Consider the following 23,235-nt stretch of genomic DNA (forward strand, 5'->3'; position numbering starts at 1 on the left):
CTATTACTGTCAACGCCATTACTCCCCATTCAGATGACATTCACAGCCTGCATGGACATACACCAAAAGACATGAAGGACAAGACAATACTCACATATACAGTATACTTGAACACACATGGTCACACTTGTGGTAGCTGCAAACATGAGACACGCAACAGGTCTTGTTGATGTACAGTGGAACCTCGGTTAGTGTCTGCGGAGGTTAGCATGTTTTCTGGTTATCGCCGAACACTTACGCCACAATTTTGCCTTAGTTTGTGTGCATTTCCCTGTTAGCCTACCATTTGGCACATCTTGTTGTCTTGTTAACACACCGTGTGAGTCCAACTCTGTTTCTCAATGTATTTTTTATTGCAAAACGTCCTTCCTTGTTAGCATCCTATTAGCTAGTTAACAAAATGGCAACCGCAACCTGCCGTTATGTAGACCATCTGTGACATTATCAGCGGTTGACTCTCAAAATGTGAACACAAACATGACTGTTCAAAGACACGGTGTGGCAGCGAGATCAACTACCACCATCTTGCTGTTTACAGTCACATCAAGTATCACGTCGTCAATGAAGGTTAAAGGAAACCTCAAATCTTTATTTACCATTTTCATTCATCATCTATATCTTGTTGTATGAATTTCAAATAGTTTTCTACATGTAAAACTATAAAAACGTGTTTTGGCTTCCTGGAATGGATTAATTGGATTTACATGATTTCTTATGGGAAAATTGGCATGCATGTATGCATGCATGCATATGAGCTATTTAATAAGACAAGCATGGCACCCACATTAAAACACACGTGGGTGTTAGACACAAACACGACAGTGTTGTTCTTCTGACACAATTACAATTACACTAGATAAAGCTGTTAGATTGCTCACATTTATTGGATGCTGCTAGTTTGATTGCGTGATGGTTTAAAAAAAAAATCACATACAATCAGGCAATCACACTAGCATGCATCAGGCACCCTGTCGTCTGTACAAGCAATGATCAGCCTGAAATAGCATCTGCTTTTTTATGACACAGTTTTGTTGAAATTGCGTCTTTACAAACAGAGTGCTTATTTTTTCATTGCTGCTTGATTGTCCAATTTAATGGCTGTCCAATTGCAGGAAAAAGTGCAATGTAGAAAATAAATTCTGACATATATCATTACTTGTGCTCTTTGGAAAATCGTCCTAAGCACTGATTCATCGCATCTAAAATTTACAATCGCAGTAAGGACAGCAGTGAAGCCTCAAAATTCAAATCAGCGGGTGCAGTCCTGCAAGACTTCTCGTTCTTGTATTCAGTTATCCAGCATCAAAATATTAACTGCAACTTGATTTGGACCTCTCTGAATGAGGGAATTAAATATCGGAATACCGGGTGCTTTGTTTTTGTCCCAGAAAGAGAGCATGTACAGTGAAAGGAGGATGGATTTTAGATTTAATGTAATTAACGTTTATATAATAAGCATGTCCAATAATAATAATAAAAAAATAATAAAAAAGTGAGATCTCTGTTCATATTAGCATTGTTTTTTTCTGACAATAATGATAATGAATCTGAAGACAATATCCAAAAAAACATTCGTAATTTTGTGACGCTATCAATGTTCCATTAAAGTCATTTTCTGCCTCAAGTGGTTTATCTCCAGTCTTTTGCCACCGTTTTATGAGTTCATTAACTTTTTAACACGGGTTTATTCAATTCTTAATAATGCTTGTCTTTTTTTTATTCTTTCATTGAGTTTTGCTTGAATATCTCTTATTAACTTTATTATCAAAGTGCAGAATTGTGTAATTGAATGTTTAAACTTTTACAATCTTGAATGTCTCTGTTATAAAATATGTGCGTTTTATAGTCACAAAATGTGTCGCACTTTCTTTGGGTTGCTCTAGGAACTCAGTTTTCCCCCCAAAAAACACCACAGCACTGACCCCTCAGACAAATTAGGTACCGGCTGCTCTTATCAGTGAAGCGATGTTATCCGGGGTGATGAGGGATTTAGATTAACAATGTAACAATGTAGTATTATTCATCCGTCTATTTATTATACTGCTTATCCTATTCAGGATCACAGGGAAAATGGAGTTTATCCCAGATGACCCAGGGTGTTGGGGACACACCGGAACAATCACCTGGTATTGTTTATGGGGTATTGACAAGGAATGAACTCCAGGCTTGCCGTGCCCAGACTTCCTTGTCTACAGCATCTGTGGAGGATCAGCAGCTCTGCTCTGAGCCTCTCCCACATTCCTCAACCTGTTCTAACAGCCACTGTGGACACCGTGTGAATAAAGTTAATGTCTGACTTTTGTATCCCCAACTTTTTGGTCACTTCCCACATCTTTGCCAACGTAGGTGAGGGTGGGAACGAGATTGTCGTCTTTTGGCTCAGCTCTCCATCCTTCACTCATTAACAGGACCCTAAGTTACGATACGTGAAAGCGCTTAGTGAAAAGCATAGCATACATATTGACATACTGTACATTCATCCCTCGCTATATCGCAGTTCGAATGTCACTCCCTCACTATATTGCCTTTTTTCACAAAGTAATAAATTAATAAATGGTCGCTGTTTTGTGGTTGCCTCTGGCCTATTGGTCCAAAAATACTGAAAGACAAGTTATATGTCGTATTGTGGTCACTAAGCATCAGTAATGTTATGAGACATGACATTAGATTACATTACTTTTCACGCTGCATGGAGACTGGCTACTGAGCCAGCAAAGCCAAGCCGACATGCCATGGCTAAGATTGAGTGAAAAAAAGTTTCTCCACTCATTTCGTGTGGACGTGGTAAGTGTTTGGCCTCTTTATCCTTCTTCCCCGCTCCGTTTGAAAGGCTTTCTTAAGTGAATATTCGTTTAGAATACGTTTAGAATCAGTAAATTATACCTAACTAGTTAGCTTGGTTAATTGGTGACTCTAAATTGTCCATAGGTATGAATGTGAGAGTGAATGGTTGTTTGTCTATATGTGCCCTGCCATTGGCTGGCGACCAGTCCAGGGTGTACCCCGCCTGTCGCCCGAAGTCAGCTGGGATAGGCTCCAGCATGCCCCCGCGATCCTAATGATGAGAAGCGGTATAGAAAATGGATGAATGGATGGATAGTTAGCTTGGTGGGGGTGTTATTTCATGTCTACAGGGTTCTAATAATGTTAAAATCCATATTTAGAAAGCCTTAAACAGGTTTTCTATGCTCAAACTACAAAAATATTCAGTTTAGTAATATTGAATTCGACTTCACAGAAATTCAGTTATCATAGTTAGGTCTGGAACCATTTAACTGCGATAAACGAAGAATGACTGTAGACGAAAACCTCCCAAAGACATTACAATTATTAAAATTACAATTACAAGCAAGTGTGTTCATCATACAGCTTCTGGGACCGCACGGTGGCCTCGTGATTAGCATGTTGGCCACACAGTCAGGAGATCGGGAAGATCTGTGTTCGAATCTCCGTTGGGCATCTCTGTGTGGAGTTTGCATGTTCTCCCCGTGTGTGCGTGCAATTGTGTTCATTATACAGCTTCTGCTACCTTCTTTTGAACCATCAGACTACACACACATGCACACACACACACACGTTACACGTCATACATCACAGTACTCAACCTCGGAATAGACCATACTGTGCTTACTAAACCCTTCTACACACATTTAATTATATTATCATTTTCCTCTTTCCCAAGCTCAAGGGTGTTATCAAGGGGACCCGTTTTGAAGACGTGGGCAACATCAAGACAGCCGTGACGATAGCGCTGCGGAGAATCCCTGAAGAATCCCTCCATGAGTGCATGAAGGTGTGGCAGAGAAGGCTGTGAAAATGTGTTGGACTCCAGGGGGATTAGTTAAAAGGGGAAAAGTTGTAGTTTGTATTGTGGATTTGAAATATATCCGGTCCTGGAACTTTTCTGACACACCTCCTACTTGTATGACAGTTCGGAATTTTGAAATGTTACTTAAAACATTACCTGTACATTTAATAAAGGTTACATGATGATGACAGATTGAGATTGGAGCAGGTTGAATTATTAATTCACTTTACATTATATATCATCATAATATCAATATTTGATATCAAAATTTGGTTTACATAATTTAGTTTTCTAAATACATTAAATATTCCACATGCAATGCTTTCCTTTTATCCCTTCCTAAAAGACTCAAGTCATTTAGCCTCTAAGAAATAAACAAGGCATAGCCACCTTGGTTTCAGGTGGGCCCATGACCATCATTACATTTGAATGGGATGCCAACGCAGTGATACCACCCGAACAACCATCATTGGCGGGCAGAGGCCCCACTCCCTTGCATCCTAACGATCGTCATTTGACACTAAAGAGCCAATCATTCCTATCGGGAGCTGCCTCCTTCTTAAGAGGATAAATAGATTGGATCTTGCACCAGGCTCTTAGACTAGAACTGTCCTATCTAGTCTGACTGGCGTGTGTCCCACCTAGTCTTTGGCTACGTTCACACTGCAGGGTGTGATGCACAATTTTTTAAAACCTATTTGTATGTGAACAGTCCAGAATCAATTGAATGCTCTGAGAATTTTCCAAATAGAGTTTCATAAAAACGACTTGAAAGCCAACCAGCATCATGTGTTTGACTTGTGAGCTTCCACTGTACGCAAATGCAGAAACAGACAAGCATTTACATTATGCTTGTTGTAATGTCAAGTGGTATTAAAGTACTGCGATTGGCTGGCGATCAGTCCAGGGCGTACTCTGCCTCTCGTCTGAAGGCAGCTGGGATAGTCTCCAGCATACCCCTGTGCCCCTAATAAGGATAAGCGGCATAGAAAACGGATGGATGTATGGTATTCAAGTGTAATCAAATAGAGTGAAGTAAGAACAGCTACAGGTCCCCATGTCAGGCATTTTTTTGTAACACAATTTGATTGGAGAGGATCGCATCACAGCCCAATTAATAATAATTTATATAGCACTTTTGAAGTGCCCCAGTGGTACATTGGTGTTATTTGATGTGATTGTCAGTTGCAGCTTTATACATATTCTATATGCATTGTATGCAATGTATCGCTGGCTGTGATATCGCCCTTGCATCGCCCTTGATCTGAGAAGCACATCGTCAGAGATCATAGACCAACATCAAATGGGATGAGGCAGTGATTAAAACATTTTCATGGCATTTATGGCAATGTTCGCTGTAATGTAATGTGCTGTGCTGACCCGATTACAAATTGGTATACATTACTATCGCACATCACATGAGGTTTTCTTGATTATAAGACCCCACAGAGAATCAAAGGTTCATGCGTGGCTTCCAGATGTTCAAGTTGAGTTTATTTTCCACCTAACCAACATTAAAAAGGTGGCCGCTTAGACACAAATACACACCATTGTTCCCTTGCATAATTTCCTGCAGGACCCAACAGACATGTGGTGTATATAGATATGTGTGTATTCATGCATACGATGCATAAATTAACCATCCTGCACACACACACACACACACACACACACACACACACACACATATACAAAGACAAAACCATCTACCGTAATCTCATTTACATACGTGCAGTGACTTATATTGCATAGTAAATATGATTCTCTAATAATCTATTCTTGCAAGGTAAAAAGCAAGTACTGTAATTAAACACAAAGATATACAGTATATGGTTTACATTTATCTGCAAGTGTTATTGATATTTTTGTGCAGCGAGCACATGATTGATTCCTACTCATTGATTGTAGTTGGGAATGATTGAGCCCTTTCACGCAAAGTCAGCTGGGATAGGCTACAGCTCACCTGTGACCTTAATCAAGACAAGCGGTATAGATAATAAATGAAATTTTGACTGGAGTCTGTCTTTTTTCAGCTGGCTGAAGACATGAGAGTTCCCAAAGACACGATATGGCGAGATCAACCGCCACCACCTTTCTGTTTTCAATCACGTCAACAATCACGTCTTCAGTGAAGGTAAAAGTAACCTTAAATGTTCACGTATCCCTTTCATGAATCATTTATATTTATTTACAGTAGAACCTCAGTTAGCGTCCGCCCCGGTTAGCGTGTTTTCCGTTTAACATTGAAAATTGACGCCACAATTTTGCCTCTGTTTGAGTGCATTCTCCAGTTAGCGTACAATATGGCGCGGGTCTTGTCATGTTGTCCATACACTGCGTGAGTCCAACTTTGTTCTTGATGTATTTTTTTAATCACAAAATATCCTTCCTCTTTAACATCCAATTAGCTAGCTAAACAAAATGGCAACCGGAACCGGACGTTACGTCGCCCATCGATGTTGTCACCAGCCGTTGTCTCTCAAAAATGTTAGCACAAAACACATTTTTATAGATTTACGTGCATGAAACAATTCTAAATGCATATAAATTATGAATAAAAGGGAAAAATGAACATTTAACATTACTTGTACTTTCACCGAGGACTACTGTTCCCAAAGACGCGACGTGCCAGCGAGACGCCACACGGACACCATCTTTCTTATGTTATTTCTTGAATTCAATCATTAAATTTATTTATATAGCGCCAAATCACAGCAACAGTTATCTCATGGCACTTTCCACATGAAGGTCACACTCATAAATGAAAAAAGAGAACCAACTGAATGCCCACATGAGCAAGCACTTGGTGACAGAGGCAAGGAAAAATTCCCTCTGGGGAAGAAACCTTGAACAGAACCCAAGCTCTGTGGGGTGGCCGTCTGTCTCAACTGGTTGGGTTGTGTAGGAAAATAGAGTAGAGGGATAGATGGTAGATCAAGGCAGAAAACATCTTAATCCAAGGAAGATAGAGGAGTGTCTCTGATACAGATCAGCGTATCGGGGTCATTATAGGGGTAACTATATCCTTTAACAAAAAGATGGGTTTTGCGTTTCCTTTATAAAAGAGAGCGAGAAAAGAAATACTAGAAAACATGGGGAAGAAAGTCTTGATTGTGTTGAAGTGTGGGTGGATCAGTTTGGCTTTCCAAGTAAGGGAAGTTCGAACGAACGGCAACTTTTGGCATCGCGTGAAAGTTTACAGAAAGAAAAAGTTGAAGAAGGGGATATCGATCAAAACAAAAGACTTAGAGAAAATTGAGAAACATGAAAAATGTTTGAAAATATGGGAAGAGGAAAGTAAGAGACGAAGTGACCAAGCTGCAGTGACAAGGCGAGACCGGACATTGGGCGAACGACTGTCCTCACCTGCGAAGCCAGCGCCACAGAGGACGTGGCCGTGGGTCTGGACCTCCACGTCACGTGAACACCCGGTTCGTCTGCCAGGCAGACCCTCACTCGTCAGTTGGTGATGTACAGACACACATTTGATTGACACATTTGCTAGACAGGACACTGACTCATACACAGACAACACGATCCTTACACATTTTTTAGAAAACTGCCTACCTGTATTTCTCCCACCATAATTCCCCTGATTAATAGTAAAGAAGTTAAATTTCTTGTAGAGTCCGGCACCACTAATTCTGTCATAAAGGCCTCTGAAATACCCAAAAGTGATCTCTCATGCACCTCACCGTGCACTAACAGTGGCTCGTTGAGCGAACACTTTTGAAGGGGACGACCACCGACCTGAAATATGTTTTGTCATCTGTTTGCCCGGTAAATTTGTCCTGGAGAGACTTGATGCTAAGTTGCATGACTTTAAATTGTACCCCTGGTGGTATCGTGATTACCTGTGCATGCCCCGACATAGACACACGCATGCTGACCTTTGACCCGACCCCTCCATTGCACGTGTACAACCGGAGTGTGACTTCACGCGCACGTGGTCACCAGCTGCTCGAAAACACTATTGAATCTAAGAAACAACTCACGTCAAAACAGGAAGTTGGTGGTGGGTGATCTCGCTGCCACATCGTGTCTTTGGGGACAGTCGTCAAGAATCACATCTTCAATTAGGTTAAAGGTAACCTTATATGTTCATTTTCCCCTTTTATTAATCATTTATAGATATACATATGCATTTCGAATTGTTTTCTGCATGTCAAACCTTAATTGTAAAACAATTACAATTATAAACGGGTTTTGTGTTAACATTTTTGGCTTTCTGTAACAGATTAACATTATTTACTTTTTATTTACATTATTTCTTATGGGAAAAAGTAGAGTTGAATCTTCTGGTACGAATTAATGGCGCTAACCCAGGTTCCACTGTATCTGTAAAGAAGATGATGTCTTGCTGAATGTGCATGGTTACGGTTGTCAATCTTTGTTGCAATTGGCCGGAATAAACAGTTGTGGTTTGTTTCAGAAAAGGCGTCTTGCGGAGGGGAGAGTGGCTTATTATGGTCCATGATTACCATTTTTTACATACTGCATGTACAGCCCATCTTAAGTGCATCCTGATCTTTGTTTTCACATACACTCTCTGCACTCTTGTGTATATATTTGAATGTATACAATATCAAACTACCTTTTTGTGTGAACATCACACATTCATGTATTCTTGATAAATATTGCTATTCTTATGAAACTGCAAATCTGAGGTGGGCATTTTTATAAAGTATGGATTGGTGTTTTCTAGACCAGTGGTCCCCAACCCCCGGGCCGGGCCGTAGGTCATTTGGTACCGGGCCGCACAGAAAAAAAAATAACTTCCATCATTTCTTTTTAGAAGTTTTATTTTGAAAAGTGGCCAGATTCTCTCTGTTACATCCGTCTCACTTGACGCATGTCCATTGTGCGTGTGCTAACTTTATCTCATGCCGCACAGATAGACTACTACTGTATTTTTACCATTTTTCTTTCACCACATATTTGGTCTCAAATGCTGATACTATGTGGGAATGCATAAAGGTAAGTTTTGATGACTTATTGAGTGCTAATGTGCACATTTGTCTCAAGTTAATTCATGCTAGCGCACTGCCTCTTACCACCCACGTCAAACAGCGATGTAATAATCTCTCTGGAAAAACTTGGCTGGAACTTGAACTGGTGGATGGTGTGTCAGCATTCATTTTGTGCTCTAATTTGATGTTATTCATGTCTTAGTTTTACACAATACATAATAAATAAGATACATTAGATCGCTATAATGTACGACTCCTCCCCCGGTCCGCGGGAGATTTGTGGGAACACAGGCCGGTCCGTGGGTCAAAAAAGGTTGGGGACCACTAGTCTAGACGAAGAATATGTAACTGACTACGCAGAGTTGGTTTTACTCTGTGAGGTTCTGTAAACTTTGGTAGAATGTCACTGGTTTAGTGAACTTACCGCTCACTCAGCACTGCTAGCATTGTTTTGTTCTTTGCACAATGACGTGACATGAAATTAGCACCATTAAAAAGCACCCACTGCCCCATACAGGTAATGGTAGTCAGAACAACAGGAGTCATGACAACAGACGGGCAGCATGACTAAAACATTAACTGGGAGTCTGTGCCAGACATGGAGGGGTAAGTGATATCCAGGAAGTGTACGGCACACCTGTCAAAACCTATCCACATGTATTTGTTGCTGTACAGTCGGTAGTCGCGTACATGCACATGTGAGATACACAACTTGTTCACAAATCTGATCTGACAATAGTGAATCTGTCAAATGGAATTGATTCTTGTCCAAAAAGGATAACGATCACACAAATGTGTTGATGGAGTGTATGTTCCTGTCGGATGTGTACAGTAGAGAATGTTATCTTTTGAGCCCTTCATGTATGTTGGATTACCCTGGAGGCAGCTGCCTATTGCTATGTTTTGAGTACGGTTTGAACCCAGCGACGCGCTGCTCTTGCAGGAAACCACTTATTCCACTCCAGCCATCTTACGCTATGTTTATCAAAATGTCTTTCACAATTAGTTCAAAGGACTGCTGGTCACAGCAGATTAAATCAGCACTCTTATTCAACCATAAATCAGCCGGAATCAATGCAGTATATATTTATGTTGGGGCTGTCAAATGTTTAGAATGTTGAATCAGATTAATCATAGTTTCCACATGCATTAATTATGATTAATCACCATTTACAACAATGTCAGAAATATGCCCATTTTTACTCTGTTTTTAACATAAAAATAAATGACAGGACACAATTACTGTATATATGCATGTAATAACAGCTCCAAATGAATTAAAAATGTAAATCCTGCTAATGATATCACATACTGTATGTCTGAAAATCTATTTGCGTTACACTAGTCTCTTTCTTAGTAGCAGAACATTTGAATCACACTTTAACCGTGTTATTATGTGTTCAAAGGCACCACATACAGGTAAGTCAAATTCACGTTTTGAGTGTATTTTCTGGGATTTCCAAGCATACTTAAATGCAGGAAATTGTACTTCCACGTTAAGAATTATGCATCAACGCCTCATCAAGTGAACAGCACGCAGTAACGTGCAGTCAGGGGAGGCGGGTGAGGCACAGCCTTTTTATGACACCCTTATTTATTTAAGCGCTCTTGTGAGTTGTGTGTGTTGAGAATGTTTTACCACGTTTACCACGTTTACCACGTTTACCAACGTCATTTGGCCCATGTCTGTGAATTCGGTGTTTAAATAAAAAAGAAAATAAAAGTCTTTTTTTGTCGGTTTTGAAAGTGTGTGCTGGTATGCTATGTTCATTCCCCTTTAAGACGGTACAGCGTGTGTAGTCACGTGACTCCACCCATCCAGCCTGAACAAGAAGGGAAACAGACGACGAGGGAACGGGTGATGGTTCAAATGAAGAAGCGGCTTTACAGTGCCAGCATTTCACTTGCATATGCGCCTAGAAATAGACTGTGCAAGTAGTAAAAATAAAAAGGGAGCACACATGCGACTAAGTTTTTCAACCCTTTCATGCATTTTGCTCCTGAAATAAGTCCATACAAAGTGAATCACAGTAGAGTAACATTTTGGCGCATCTGTATATAAATCTACAAGTCTCCTACAGCTTTTCTTGGTTCTCATCGGCAGCTCGCGTTGACGCCGTATAAACTGCACTCGCTGACGGAGCTGACTAGCTATGTTATCAGTTGGATACTGGCGCGCTGCTGGAAAGATGACTGCTCTCTGTGACGTCACAATCATGCGCTAAAAATACTTTTTTTTCTGTTTGTATTCATCGTAACACCGCTCCGAATAATACACAAATATTTGACTTTAAATATATGGATTTCTAAAGCCTTTAAAAAAAAAACATGTACATTGTGGCCAATTCTGCAAAATTGACAACTCACAAATAAAGAACAAGAAAATAAAAATATTATAAAAGCATCTCTATATGAAACCATGATTAGTTTGCTGTTGGACAACATAGACTTACACGTCAGCATTGGAAGAGTTTCTTGTTGCTTTTTTCAGGACAGCATACTTCCTGCGGTGAATATTGTCTCATCAATGTAATGTAAAGGCGGATGAATGACACCACGTCAAGATGGCTGTAAATTAGTCAGCCGTTTTATTTAAAATAGACACTGGGCACTACGTCTTCCCGGCAGATCCTCAAAACACAGCGTGAACTGTGCTCTCCCTCTACGGACTTATTTCCTAAAAGCTATCTCTAACCCAGCATGCAGAAAGTTACTGCCCTCTTTGCCCCACACTTTAAAGAGCACCTCAGAACTACACAATACACCCGTCGCTGCCGTAACATTACTGACACCTAGTGACCAGTGTAGAACACTGCATAGCACTTCTTTAAATGTGTCTTCTGAATGCCTTATATTTGTATTTTTGTTGATTTAGCTATTTTTATGCTTGAAAATGCTTAATTTAGGCCAAGAATATGCAAACTTTGCTTAAATATGCTTTTTTTTTTTTTACTAATAATAACCTACCTTTTACTAATAACCACAAAACAGCAATAATTTATTAATTAACTTATTTTGAAAAACCGTGATAGAGTGAAGCTGTAAAATTCGAACTACGAAGTGGCGAGGAGCGACTGAATATACATTATCTTTATGTCTGTCTACCAGTGTTTATGTATGTAACGGGTGATTACAATATACTGTATAAAGCAAATAATGAATACATCCTACACAAACTTAAATAGAATTCATTTGAAAAGAACACTATTTTGTTGAGACTACACTACTGATTGGTCATTGAAAAATACAGTACAGGTGGTCCTTGGTTTACCACGTTCCATGTTTTGGCATTTCCCTTAAATTAATTAACTTTAATTAATTAATTAACTTAATTTTGGTCCGTCAACGCAAGACTTGCTGAAGAACTAGTTACAGCGGAAGAATACACTATACGGGGCTCACGCACACCTAAATATTGTTAACACTGGACTGTTGCAACCATCATTAAGGATAAAGATTGTAAGGATGACATTGTATGGATGACAAGAAGGTCGATCAACAATGTCTTTACTGCAAAAACAAATCAGGCTAATGCCGGCCGCAACCATGCCAAAACAAAGTCAGCAAACTCAACTGTCCTGTCTGTACGCAGCCGTGATCCTCCTGCACACGGTCAGGACTCAGCCTGTCGCATTCAGAGACAGTCGGAAATCACAAAACTAAGTTCAGCCATCAGAATGATCTGAAAAATATAAAAAGACAGTCGCTCATAATCTGTCACAGTCCCTTGTGTGCTGTGACATTTGGTTTGGACTGCACTTGGCACTGTCATGGTCTCCATCTTAGGCATGTCTTTATTTTGTTGTTTCCTGTTTCACTCTATTTTTTTCTTCATTTATTGCCTTGTGGCTAGAGTGGGGCTGCGAGGCAGGTGGACGCAATCACTAATCAGTGCGTCCACACCAGGAAGACACCAGATTGTTCCTCAGCATTCCCCTGTTCTGCACCATGACTTCACTCCTTCAGTTTCCCAACTGTAAATTATAGCCTACTTTTTGTTTTTTGACTATTCCTGCCTTTTGTCAGGCATTGTTCCCGGTAGGCTTTTGTTTGTACTTTTCAGATTTTTTGATTGCTGATTGTCAGCCCTTATCAATTCATTATGAACCGACGTTGGGTTTTTATTGTAAAAACAAAACCAAGCTAGAGCTGCTTCAATTTTAAGTGAACGAGACCATGTCGACAGGTAAAGAATGGAGTAATTTGAGATTCAACCCAGCAGAGAGCGAGGCGAGCTGAGAGATGTAGGGGACGATACAAAGACTTAATTTATTTATTTAATTAATTTCTCTTGGAGATTAATAAAGTATCAATCTTAAAGCAATGTGGTGTGATTAGGACATGAAGGAAAGGAGAGGACAAAAGACATGATGTTAAAGAAAGGATATGTGAATAACCTCATTGGCCATCAGACAGGGAGGGTTATTACAGTACGAGCAGGACAGATGAGAGATTTGAATGCAGGAACAGAGCATGTGAGAAATGATGCAGGTACGTAATGAATGTGACACAGCCATTCAAGCTTTTTCATTTCATTGGTAGTCAAATTGGCAAGCAGCATGAAAATTAGATTTGTCTGTATTAGTGACAAACACACAAATGGTTTACTCATAAACACACTAACATTAGAACTAGGGACGTCCGATATTGTCCAAGTCTCAATTTCCGATTCAGATATCAACCGATACTGATATGTGTAACATCAACCAATCTTTTTCTTGAGTAAAAGTGTTGTAAAGTAACAATACTCTTAAATGAGTAAAGTTGTTTTGTTGGCTACTCCACCCCATCTCTGAGTAGATAATTAATGTATTACTAATTTTATATAAGAATACATTTGTGTTTCTTGTGCCTTTATTTATGTTATTTTTGGAAAGATTTAATTTATTTTTAGTTAAAGGAGTTTCTTTTGTACATATTATACATACACATAAAACTAGTGTATATATGTATATATATATACATACATATATATATATATACACATATACAACTAGAGAAATACCAAGGGCTGGAGAGAGACTGGAAGGTGAACGCAACGGGGGTGCCCATGATCATAGGAGCACTGGGGGCCGTGTCCCCCACACTGGAGAAGTGGCTCCAGCAGATACCTGGAGAAACATCAGACATCTCCGTCCAGAAGAGTATGAGCAGTATGGGTGAGCCAGTATCGCACTGTAGAAGGCGCCTCATCTGCCACACATATTCTGACTTGATGCACAAATGAGCACTGAACAGAAATGTTTTTTCTTTCCCCCTCATCTTTGCAGCGCACCAAAGAGAATGCCGTCCTGGGCAATTGGCCATGTGGCCCAAAGCTAGAACTGCCAGTACATGTACTGTATTTCAGGATCGATTTTAAGGTTCTTAATATGGTTTAAAAACTCTTAATGGTCTTGGGCCATTTAGATTAGTTTTATTATTATACATTTTATTAGTCTATCTTCCATTGTTCCTCAGAGGGAGCCCTCTACATCAGGGTTATGCTGGCCATGGTTGCCGGGTTCCCCTGTGTCAGTGTCCTCGTGGCTATGGTCTGATGGGCTCCTGGTGCAGACGGCTCCTGTGATAGTGTTTCCTCACCTGGCTCCTCTCTCAGCCATATTTAAATATTTTAATTCTATGGGTAAATTTGCGTGAGTGTGTGTGGTTGGGGTACGGGGGAGAGGGTTATTGGGGCATTGTTTTTAGCTCTGCAAAGCACTTTGGATTGCATTTTATATGCATGAAAAGTGATTTGATTTGAATGCTATCGACCCATTGAAGAATAATACTTACTGCCAATCTTTCCATCATGAAACTTGGCGTGATTTTAGACAAAGATTTTAAAATATGCAAACATATTAGGGCTGCAGTTAAAACAAGCTTTTTCCAGCTATGATTGTTAGCCAAGGTGAAGACTTACTAAGAATTTAAAACAACAAATCTGTTTAATATGCTTGTATTACTCACTAGAGGATTACAACTCCCTGTATGCTGGTCTTGAGCAGTCCTTATTAAATCCAAGTTGCAAAAATGCAGTTGCTCTCTAAACTGATTTGACATAACATAGTTGAGGTCTCCTGAGATTAGCTGATGCTTCACACAATATCATTTTAGGTGATGTCATCAGGGTTGCCAAACATCTCTCGAAAAACCAAATCATCCCGTATTTACAAACGAAAGTACGCATCCCGTATTGAGCTGACAAGGGATGCACTTTGTCCCCTATTTTGATTACTGTGAGGATCAAAAATAGTCCACAAAATGTCAACGGATAAATATAAATAGTATAAAAATCTGTCATCTGTCATTCACGTCGTATGCAGAGGGTGAATTGAAGTGAAACGTCTTTACCAAACAAGAAGGGCCCAGTTGCCTCGATTCAGCTTTTTGTGGATAGTAAACTCATTTCACACAAATAAAAGGCAAAAAAAATCAGGTTGACCAGCCCTGCCATCAAGGTGTCCCTTATTTTTCACAGTTGGCAACCATAGATGTCATGCATAGTTGTGATAGCAAATGTTTTGTGCAGTGTTTCTCCCAAATATTTTGCCTAAATTCCAAACCATACGACTTCATTGGACTTTTTCACTGTATTTGCCTTTGGAAATGTGTTCAATGCAACAGATTTGACTTCCTGCTGCTGTTTTTTTAAAATGTCTAAAAGATAAATTACTTCCTCACCTGTGGTCACGTGCAGCTTTAGGGGCTATCCACACCGAAACGTTTTCAAGTCAAAACAGAAAACTATTATCGTTTCAGCCTTTCATCTTTGTGGAAATGGCCTTCTGGGTGACTGGAAGTGTTTCGGCTTCTTGAGTGGGAAAATCTGAAACCGCTGGCTTGTCGTTTCCATGTAGACAAGCAACCCGCTTGCAGGACTTTACATACACGCCAACATCCACACACTTCCCAACTCTCTCGACACTCACAGCTAGCACTCAGCCTAGCTCTCCTGCTCGTGACGTCGCACCGTCACTTCCTGATGAAGTAAAGCTGTAATGACACTCTGCCGTATATATAGTAGAACAGCTTTGGTCTGTGGGTGGTGTAGAATATCAAGCCTAGTTGTTCTTTACAACTTTTATCCGCAGTCCCACAGTGCCCTCGACTGGTCAACATGTAACAGTATACTGTAATTATATGTATCTGCAAACACAACAAGCTTCTAATCACAGACGTGTTAATATGTGCGCGCACAAATTCAAAATGGCCGCCAACTAGACAAGCAACCCGCTTCTTTTGGAAAATGATGACGTCACCGACCCATCTTGACGTGACGTGACCAAATGTGAGCTTCAACGACAAGCCAACATAATATCTGATTGCTTCCACTGGCATGAGTCACCCCAGTCAACATTCTCCTGATATTTTGTTGTCTCAAACTCAAAAATGAAGTAATTCCACTTCATAAGTCTAGACGAGCCTTGGAAAGTGGCAGACGGACTTATGTGCATGCGTTCTTTCTGCTTCTATAGTTTGGTGTGTCACGCAGTTCTGTCTGTGTGTCTGTTCACTGCGCCACACATAGGTGTGCCTTGTGTATTACATCATTTGGATGCAATTATTTACTAATCCGGCACAGTCCAAACTCAAAATCCCAGAACGTTTCCGTGTGGACATGTGGGGGTCACGCTGGTGACATCCGCATTGGACTAGAGGGAGAATATTTGATGTGATTGAACCAGAAAGGGACACTGCATGTGTGTGTACGTGCATGTGTGTGGACACAGCATGCGTCAGAGACCGGTCTCGGTTGGTGTTGATTAAATAAACAGTTGTGTTTGGAGAGCAGACCTCATCATGCATGCATTAAATACACACAAACGTACACATAACACAGCACACCTTTTAACCTATCACATCTCCATGAAAAGAAAAGAGCGGAAAATACAACTAATTTATCAATTTCCTTATGGTTAAGTGCACAGTTTGAAACTCACAATATTGTTATGTTGTTAGCAGACAATGTAAATCGTTAGGAACCTAAAAAAAACCCAAAACAGCTGCATTTAAGGCCAGCACTTGTTAATGATGTACTAGCTTTGCATAGGAGAGGCGTGAGATGAGACCCCATTTACGATCAGTCACCCGGGACCGTAACCCACTAATGAATAAAGAACAGGGATAGATCAAATGGAAGATAATACAAAGAAAACGGACATTAAATATTTAGGTAAAGCATTGACATAAACCTACTTCTCATTCCAAGGCTGCCAGCTCAAGAAAGCATTAACAGGAAATACTATGTAATAGCCTCTCATTTTGGTCACAGTGCATGATTATGCGGTTTTAGGATGACTAATTCTATTGTACTGTATATTGGAGCTATCCAATTACCTGCATCTGCTCAAGTAGTAATGGTTGGGCTGCTTAAGCATGAAGATGTCAGATATGCTGATGAATGCGGATGTCATTGCAGCTTTTCATTCACCAAGTATCTCATATTGTCACATACCATGTCAGTGATTTCCCAGTGGGATGAGAGAACCACAGCAGGAGTGATAACCCACTGTTCGCCTGTGTCGCTTTATGTCGTTCATTTGGAACCGGCGGGCTTAGCATGGATAAAACGCAAACAAAGTAATTGTGAGTAATACCAAAAAATAAAGATGCCACAACACCACCAGCTTATATGACCTTGAATGTAAATGAATTTACTCTAACATTGTTTGTAGTTTAACATCATAATTGACAGGGCAATTCTTTGGTATTGCGACACTGAATGAAACCATGGCAGGCGGTAGCCAATCAGACTGAGAACAATGGCATCCCTACTATGAATGATAATACAGTAATATGCAAGCGGCAGTATGGAAGGCATTATTGGAAGAGCACATTAAGTGCTTTAGGCACACCTTGCAGTCCAACCTACCTTGGTGTTCACCGCGCCAATGCCAGCGAGTGACGTGTGGCTGTTTTTTTCTCCATCGGAGTTAAACAGCTGCTTGCTAATTGTTGATGTCCAAGCAGAAGCTGGAGTAATTCTACATTTGATCAACTTTACTTAAAGATTTGTCAGATCAACACACTCAGATGTTCAGACTTTCCACGCCATTAATCACAGAGTGGTTCTATTGATGCCAGCTTTCAAGCACTCACGATCACCAGTTCCGTTTCTTAACACACCTCATAGATAGAAGAGATTTGTGTTGACAATTTAGAGACATGGTTGAAATATTTACAAAGTAAGGGTGCACATTTAAGTGTTTTTGCATCATGCATTTATTCGGTAATTAAGTTCAATCAACCAACAACGGTGAAGCACCCGCCCAGCAAGCGCACGGGATGAGCCCCACTTCGGTAACGCGGTGCAATGTGCAGTACATCTGAAAGCTACAAAAATAACCCTCCGTAATGCAACCCAGCCCCCGACCAACATCGCCAAGACGGCAGAGCATGGACCCATTCGCCTTCCTGGCAAAACACGCACGGGTGTCCACAATGTGGCGCAGGGGCCATCTGTGGAACGTGGCTCATTGCAGAAATAAAATAAACAGAATCCCAGCAAAAGTGGAAATATAGAGCACAAAGACATAATGCAAATAGAAAAAGCTGTTGATGCTAATAACTAATAAAAACACAAAGATTTGTCTTTGAATATATGTATTTCTTTTTCATTTATATATATTTTTTTATTTTAACTATCAAAGGACAGCTGGATGGCCCTGACGTAAATAGACAAAAGTAGACAAGAGAAAAACAGTGAACTGCATTATTATGATTATTATTATATATTACCATAAAAATGGTTTACTTGGTCTCTAAAAAATGTTGCCAATATTTTGAGTGTCAATTTGTGGGACAATAAACATAAACAACGCACCTGCATTGTTTTTGACGTGAATAAATCAAAAAGTTTGTTTGTCCAGTCATATTCTCTTAAAATCTCATCTCATCTCAGTCTTCTGAACCAAATTGCATGCACACTAGAAAGTTCCACAGTAGTGGCAATAGTGAGTGACGTATAAAATAGGTAAGTTGCTTTCCGAGGTGGAAAACGTGTGTAACTTCACACTCAACAGAATTTTCCTTTTCCAGAACTTTGCACCACAAGTCAATGCCAGTTTACTATATGTGCACAACTAATGAGTGAATTGGGCATGGGCGTGCTGTACAATGTAGTACTGTAGCATTTATTGCTCATGTAACGGATGCCAGCCTGTGAGGCTGCGCAAGCGTACGTTGGTAAAACCCTCACTCCCTTTGCTTTAAGAGCTGCGCTGAATGCGCGGTCGACAGTCCGGGCTTTTGGCCGTGCAGTCTGCACTTTCGTCTCCCATTATGAAGGTCCTGGGTTCATGCCCCGGAGCGGGCAGTGTGAAGCAGGCGGGTTACACTCACAATCCAAAATGTTGACGCCACTTGGACTATGAGTTGTGTTAAGAAGTGGAGTTACGATTCATTACGCCACCTACTGCAGACAGTTGTAAGGACAAGCTACATCACAGACAGTCCCGTGATGTGTTTACGAGCCAGGTAGAACAGAACTCCCAAGACTCCCTCCACACTTCTCTCTCTATGAAATGTTTTACCTGTCTTTACACCCCCATGGCAATTACAATATCTTTTTTTTTATTAAATAAATCTGTGGTCGATACAGTACAGACTGTGATTGACCTCAGACTGTACAGTATGTGGATGGGTCTGGTTTTCTGGCCATGTATGTTCAAGACTTCTCCACTTAAGTCCATCATTCTAATGTTGAAGTTGTTTGCCTCTTTATTGTCTCTGCTGCAATGATTGCAATGATGTGTAATGTGTAGTGCCATACTACAAGTAGTAGGCTCCATCAGGGAGAATTAAATACCCCAACAGTTAACAGTAAAGTTGTGGCACAATATATCGATAGCTAGTGAGTGAGTGACATTGTTAATGAACAGGATAAACCGTATAGAAAATGGATGAATGAATGAATAGATCTGGAACTATGTAATCAAATCAGTAAATTCGGTGTGTCACATGTCTTATTGAACAGACAGATACTATAACTAAGAGTCTTCAATATAATAATGGATTCAAAGTTCAGAAGATTATTTGCTCCCAGCCTTGTGTCACAACAGCAGTCTGCCACTATCTGCTTATTGATTCATAAAGTTTAGCCTGTAGTCCATCCTGCCTTTTAGCCCTTAAAAACTGCTTTTAACAACAGTGATCTTGTCAAAGAAGCCATTAATGGTCGACAAGCCATTAGCGTGATACGTTACGCTATAGTCTATTTTAAAACCCATATAACTGAATATGTTGCCACAGTGTCTGCCTGCCCATCCCAACATCACACAATTCAGAGAAACTCTTTACAAGACCTGACTGAGTGAGTGAAAACCAGTCTCGCAGTTTTTGCATAATCCTGCTGACTGACAGAAAGGACCGGTTTCTCTGATGCGGGTAAGAAGCTCCTTGAAGAGGTCATTAGACAGGGGGTCATTGCGGAGATCATCTTTTGAGCTAGTACAGATGTAGATCCTTACGATGATTCACTATTGGTGTTCCACGGCAATGATGATGTACTGTTTTGTTGCAATTCCCGCAGACATAATACTTCATGCTTCACTATGGACTAAACTAACCACAGTCTGTGAAGGCATCTCACCCATCTCTGCTGAATCTAGCTGAATGTGAAAACAAGCAACAAAAATAATAGAAGAAATCACATTATGGCTGCTGATCACAAGACGTTTTGTGTGCAGCCTTCATGAGATTAGATAATAATGCAAGGCAAACCGTATGTTCAAAAAACAATATAATTATTATTACCACGGATGCAGAAACCTTAGGAGACGTACGCCTAATTATGTTACGCAACATTATCAACATGCAAACCTATAGCTTTGTCTTGGTGACATATGGAAGGCAGTTGTTGTTGATAGTGGAAACAGGACACGGTGTATGTGCAAGGGCACGCTTTATATACAAACACAATACTCGAGCAGACACTTGAAACAGTTAGAATGTATCAGCACGTTATTGCTCCATTGCAAAAAGTTGAGTCATCCAACTATACAATGACACATTGAACCCTCGCAATAAACACAACTGGGTAAAACAAAAACAGCCAAACTTACCTAAGCGTCCAGATGTCCTTTTGCACCTCGGCCACCCCAACACCACTCGATGCTCATCCGCTCCCGGCGCGGTCCATCACAGCTCAAGACGCACGACGACCAACATATGCATCACCGTGCAAAGGGTGGCAAAGAAAACAGTCGGGTTTTCAGTTCTGGTTAAATGTCTACAAAGACTTTTCTTGAAGTCTGTCCGCTGAGTCTTCCCGCTGAGATGAGGCGCAATAATAGCCGCTGCGCTCCAGTGATGGGTCTTTCGCGAAGGATCCGGGGCGACTGGAAGCTGCTCTTTGTATCGAACGATCCGGCTTTTTTGTCTGTTTTGATGCTAAATCCCGGAGTGAATGGTCAAACTGTGTGGCGCCTTATGTGTCGACAATGAGAATGAGGGAGGGGTTACACACACATCACAGCCGTGAACGCAACAAAAAACAAAAAGGTTTCTGAATGCCAACCTTCAGTAAAGACTAGCAAAAACGGCTACCTGGTTACTTCTTTTTCTTTTAGGTAGGCATATTTATTGAATTTATATTTTCCTTTGGAATATTTGGTTATGTTGTTTCACTGCAAATACTTATTCAGATTGGACCTTTGAGGTGTCTTGTTCTTTTTTTGTTTCGTTTTGTTTTTTTGTAGCAATGTGTTCCATGTTGAGAACATAAATAAAGCCATATAAATGATAAACATTTGATATCATCACATTTTACATTAGAAATTACACATATTGTGCTAATAAATCAATTGAAGTAGCAAAATAAAATCTGAGGAGTCAGGAGACGAATTAGGCGGCTCATTTAGTAAGACAAACCAAAAGAACCAACTCCCTTAAAGGAGCCAACATTGCCATCACTACTACAAACATAATAGTTGTGCTTTCATGGATGATTAGGAAATTAAAAATAATTCATATTTAATAGGCTGAATTCCGAGGATATTTACATATTTAAATTTAAAAAACGATTATTCGATTACCAAAATAGTTGTCAATTAATTGGATAATCGATTAACCATTGATTAACTGATTAATTGTTGCAGCTCTAATCCCCATCATCATCATAATTGTCGTTCCATTTCTCCGAATACCTGAAGTGGACTCGGTGACATCTACCCTTGGCAGGGAGGGAGTACTTTCAATGCTACTGCAGACCTGCCAACATGTACAAATTTATCAGACTCGGCATGCAATTTGACTCTTGAATAAGCTTGTATGCTTCACAGCTCTCTATTTTGTTGCATTTTCCTGGTTTCAGGTTTGAGTTCAGTCTGTACAGTACAGATAAATAAATAGATACATAATGAAAACATTTCTGTCCCTATGGCAGAAAATATTTGACAACCACTGTAATCAGGGCTTGTGTGTTGTATTGTATGTCCATTAATGGGGCGTGTTGGCGCAGTATATGCGTGCGGAATGTAGTGGGCCAGTCTGGACCAAAAAGTCCAGAGCCAAATTTGTTTCCCAGTCCACCCGTGGGTACAAGACAATGTAAGTGAGTGTTTTTTTTTTTACATTAGTTATTCTACAAAAAGGCTCTCCATTTGGCAACTGTAAAGGAGTTCATTCATGTTTTACTCTATTCTGGTTTGATTCTGTTTCAAAGGAATCCTGGAGCATTCATTATTATTATTAGCTTTATTTAAAATACACAGCTGGCATGTCCCAAAAATATACAGTTATACAAAAATGCATTCTCCTATGATAAACGTGGGGCAGGAGGAGGGGTCGAGGTATTTTTGTTGCTCGAAACAAGATTCTGTTTGTGGCCTACCGAATGACACATACTGCTACGACGTGGGTGGCTTGGCGTCTGCGGTTGGCCAACGTGGACATGGGAAAAAGCTACCTGCTGATTTCTAGAAAACACAGCTGAGAAAATATAGCACTGATCAGAGCAAGCATTGAGATGTGTTTATTTTGGCTTTTATTTGGCTGTTTGACTAACCTGATGTGCAAATCAATAGTGGAAAAAAGAAAACTGGTTGGAAATGTATCCACTGCAATATAAATATTTTGTGCTACCGATTTCAAGTCGAGTACCATTCGCAGGTTCAGCAAGGAGGTGGAATTGTAGCTTCTGTCATTCCAGTCAGTGTAACATGACGCATATTTGATGCACCAAGATCACTACGTTTCACTATACTCTTGGCTCAATCTTATGAGTTTATGTTCTCCCTGTGCTTGTGGGTTTCCTCCCACAGTCCAAAAACTTGAACTGGAAAGACTAAATTGCCCATAGATGTGAATGTGAGTGTGAACGGTTGTTTTAAAGTATGTGCCCTGTGTTTCCCTGGTGATCAGTCTAGGGTGTACCCTGATTCTCACCTAAAGTTAGATGGGATAAGCTCCAGCTCACGCGAGACCCTGAGACCAGAATAAGTGGTAGAAAATGAGTGAATGCAACACATTGGT

At 40.2% G+C, this 23,235-nt stretch overlaps 1 protein-coding gene across 1 annotated transcript in view; it reads right to left on the minus strand.

Annotated features, from left to right (window-relative positions):
* Positions 1–21,173, minus strand: part of gcgrb (glucagon receptor b) — a 55,408-nt gene extending 34,235 nt beyond the window's left edge. Inside the window, exon 1 of the mRNA XM_054780042.1 lies at positions 20,826–21,173. The gene's annotated coding sequence lies outside the window, so the exon portion shown is untranslated. The remainder of the gene's footprint in view (positions 1–20,825) is intronic.
* Positions 21,174–23,235: the final 2,062 nt, after the last annotated feature.

Source organism: Dunckerocampus dactyliophorus, chromosome 6 (genome assembly GCF_027744805.1).
Source record: "Dunckerocampus dactyliophorus isolate RoL2022-P2 chromosome 6, RoL_Ddac_1.1, whole genome shotgun sequence".
NCBI classification, from domain to species: Eukaryota; Metazoa; Chordata; class Actinopteri; order Syngnathiformes; family Syngnathidae; genus Dunckerocampus; species Dunckerocampus dactyliophorus.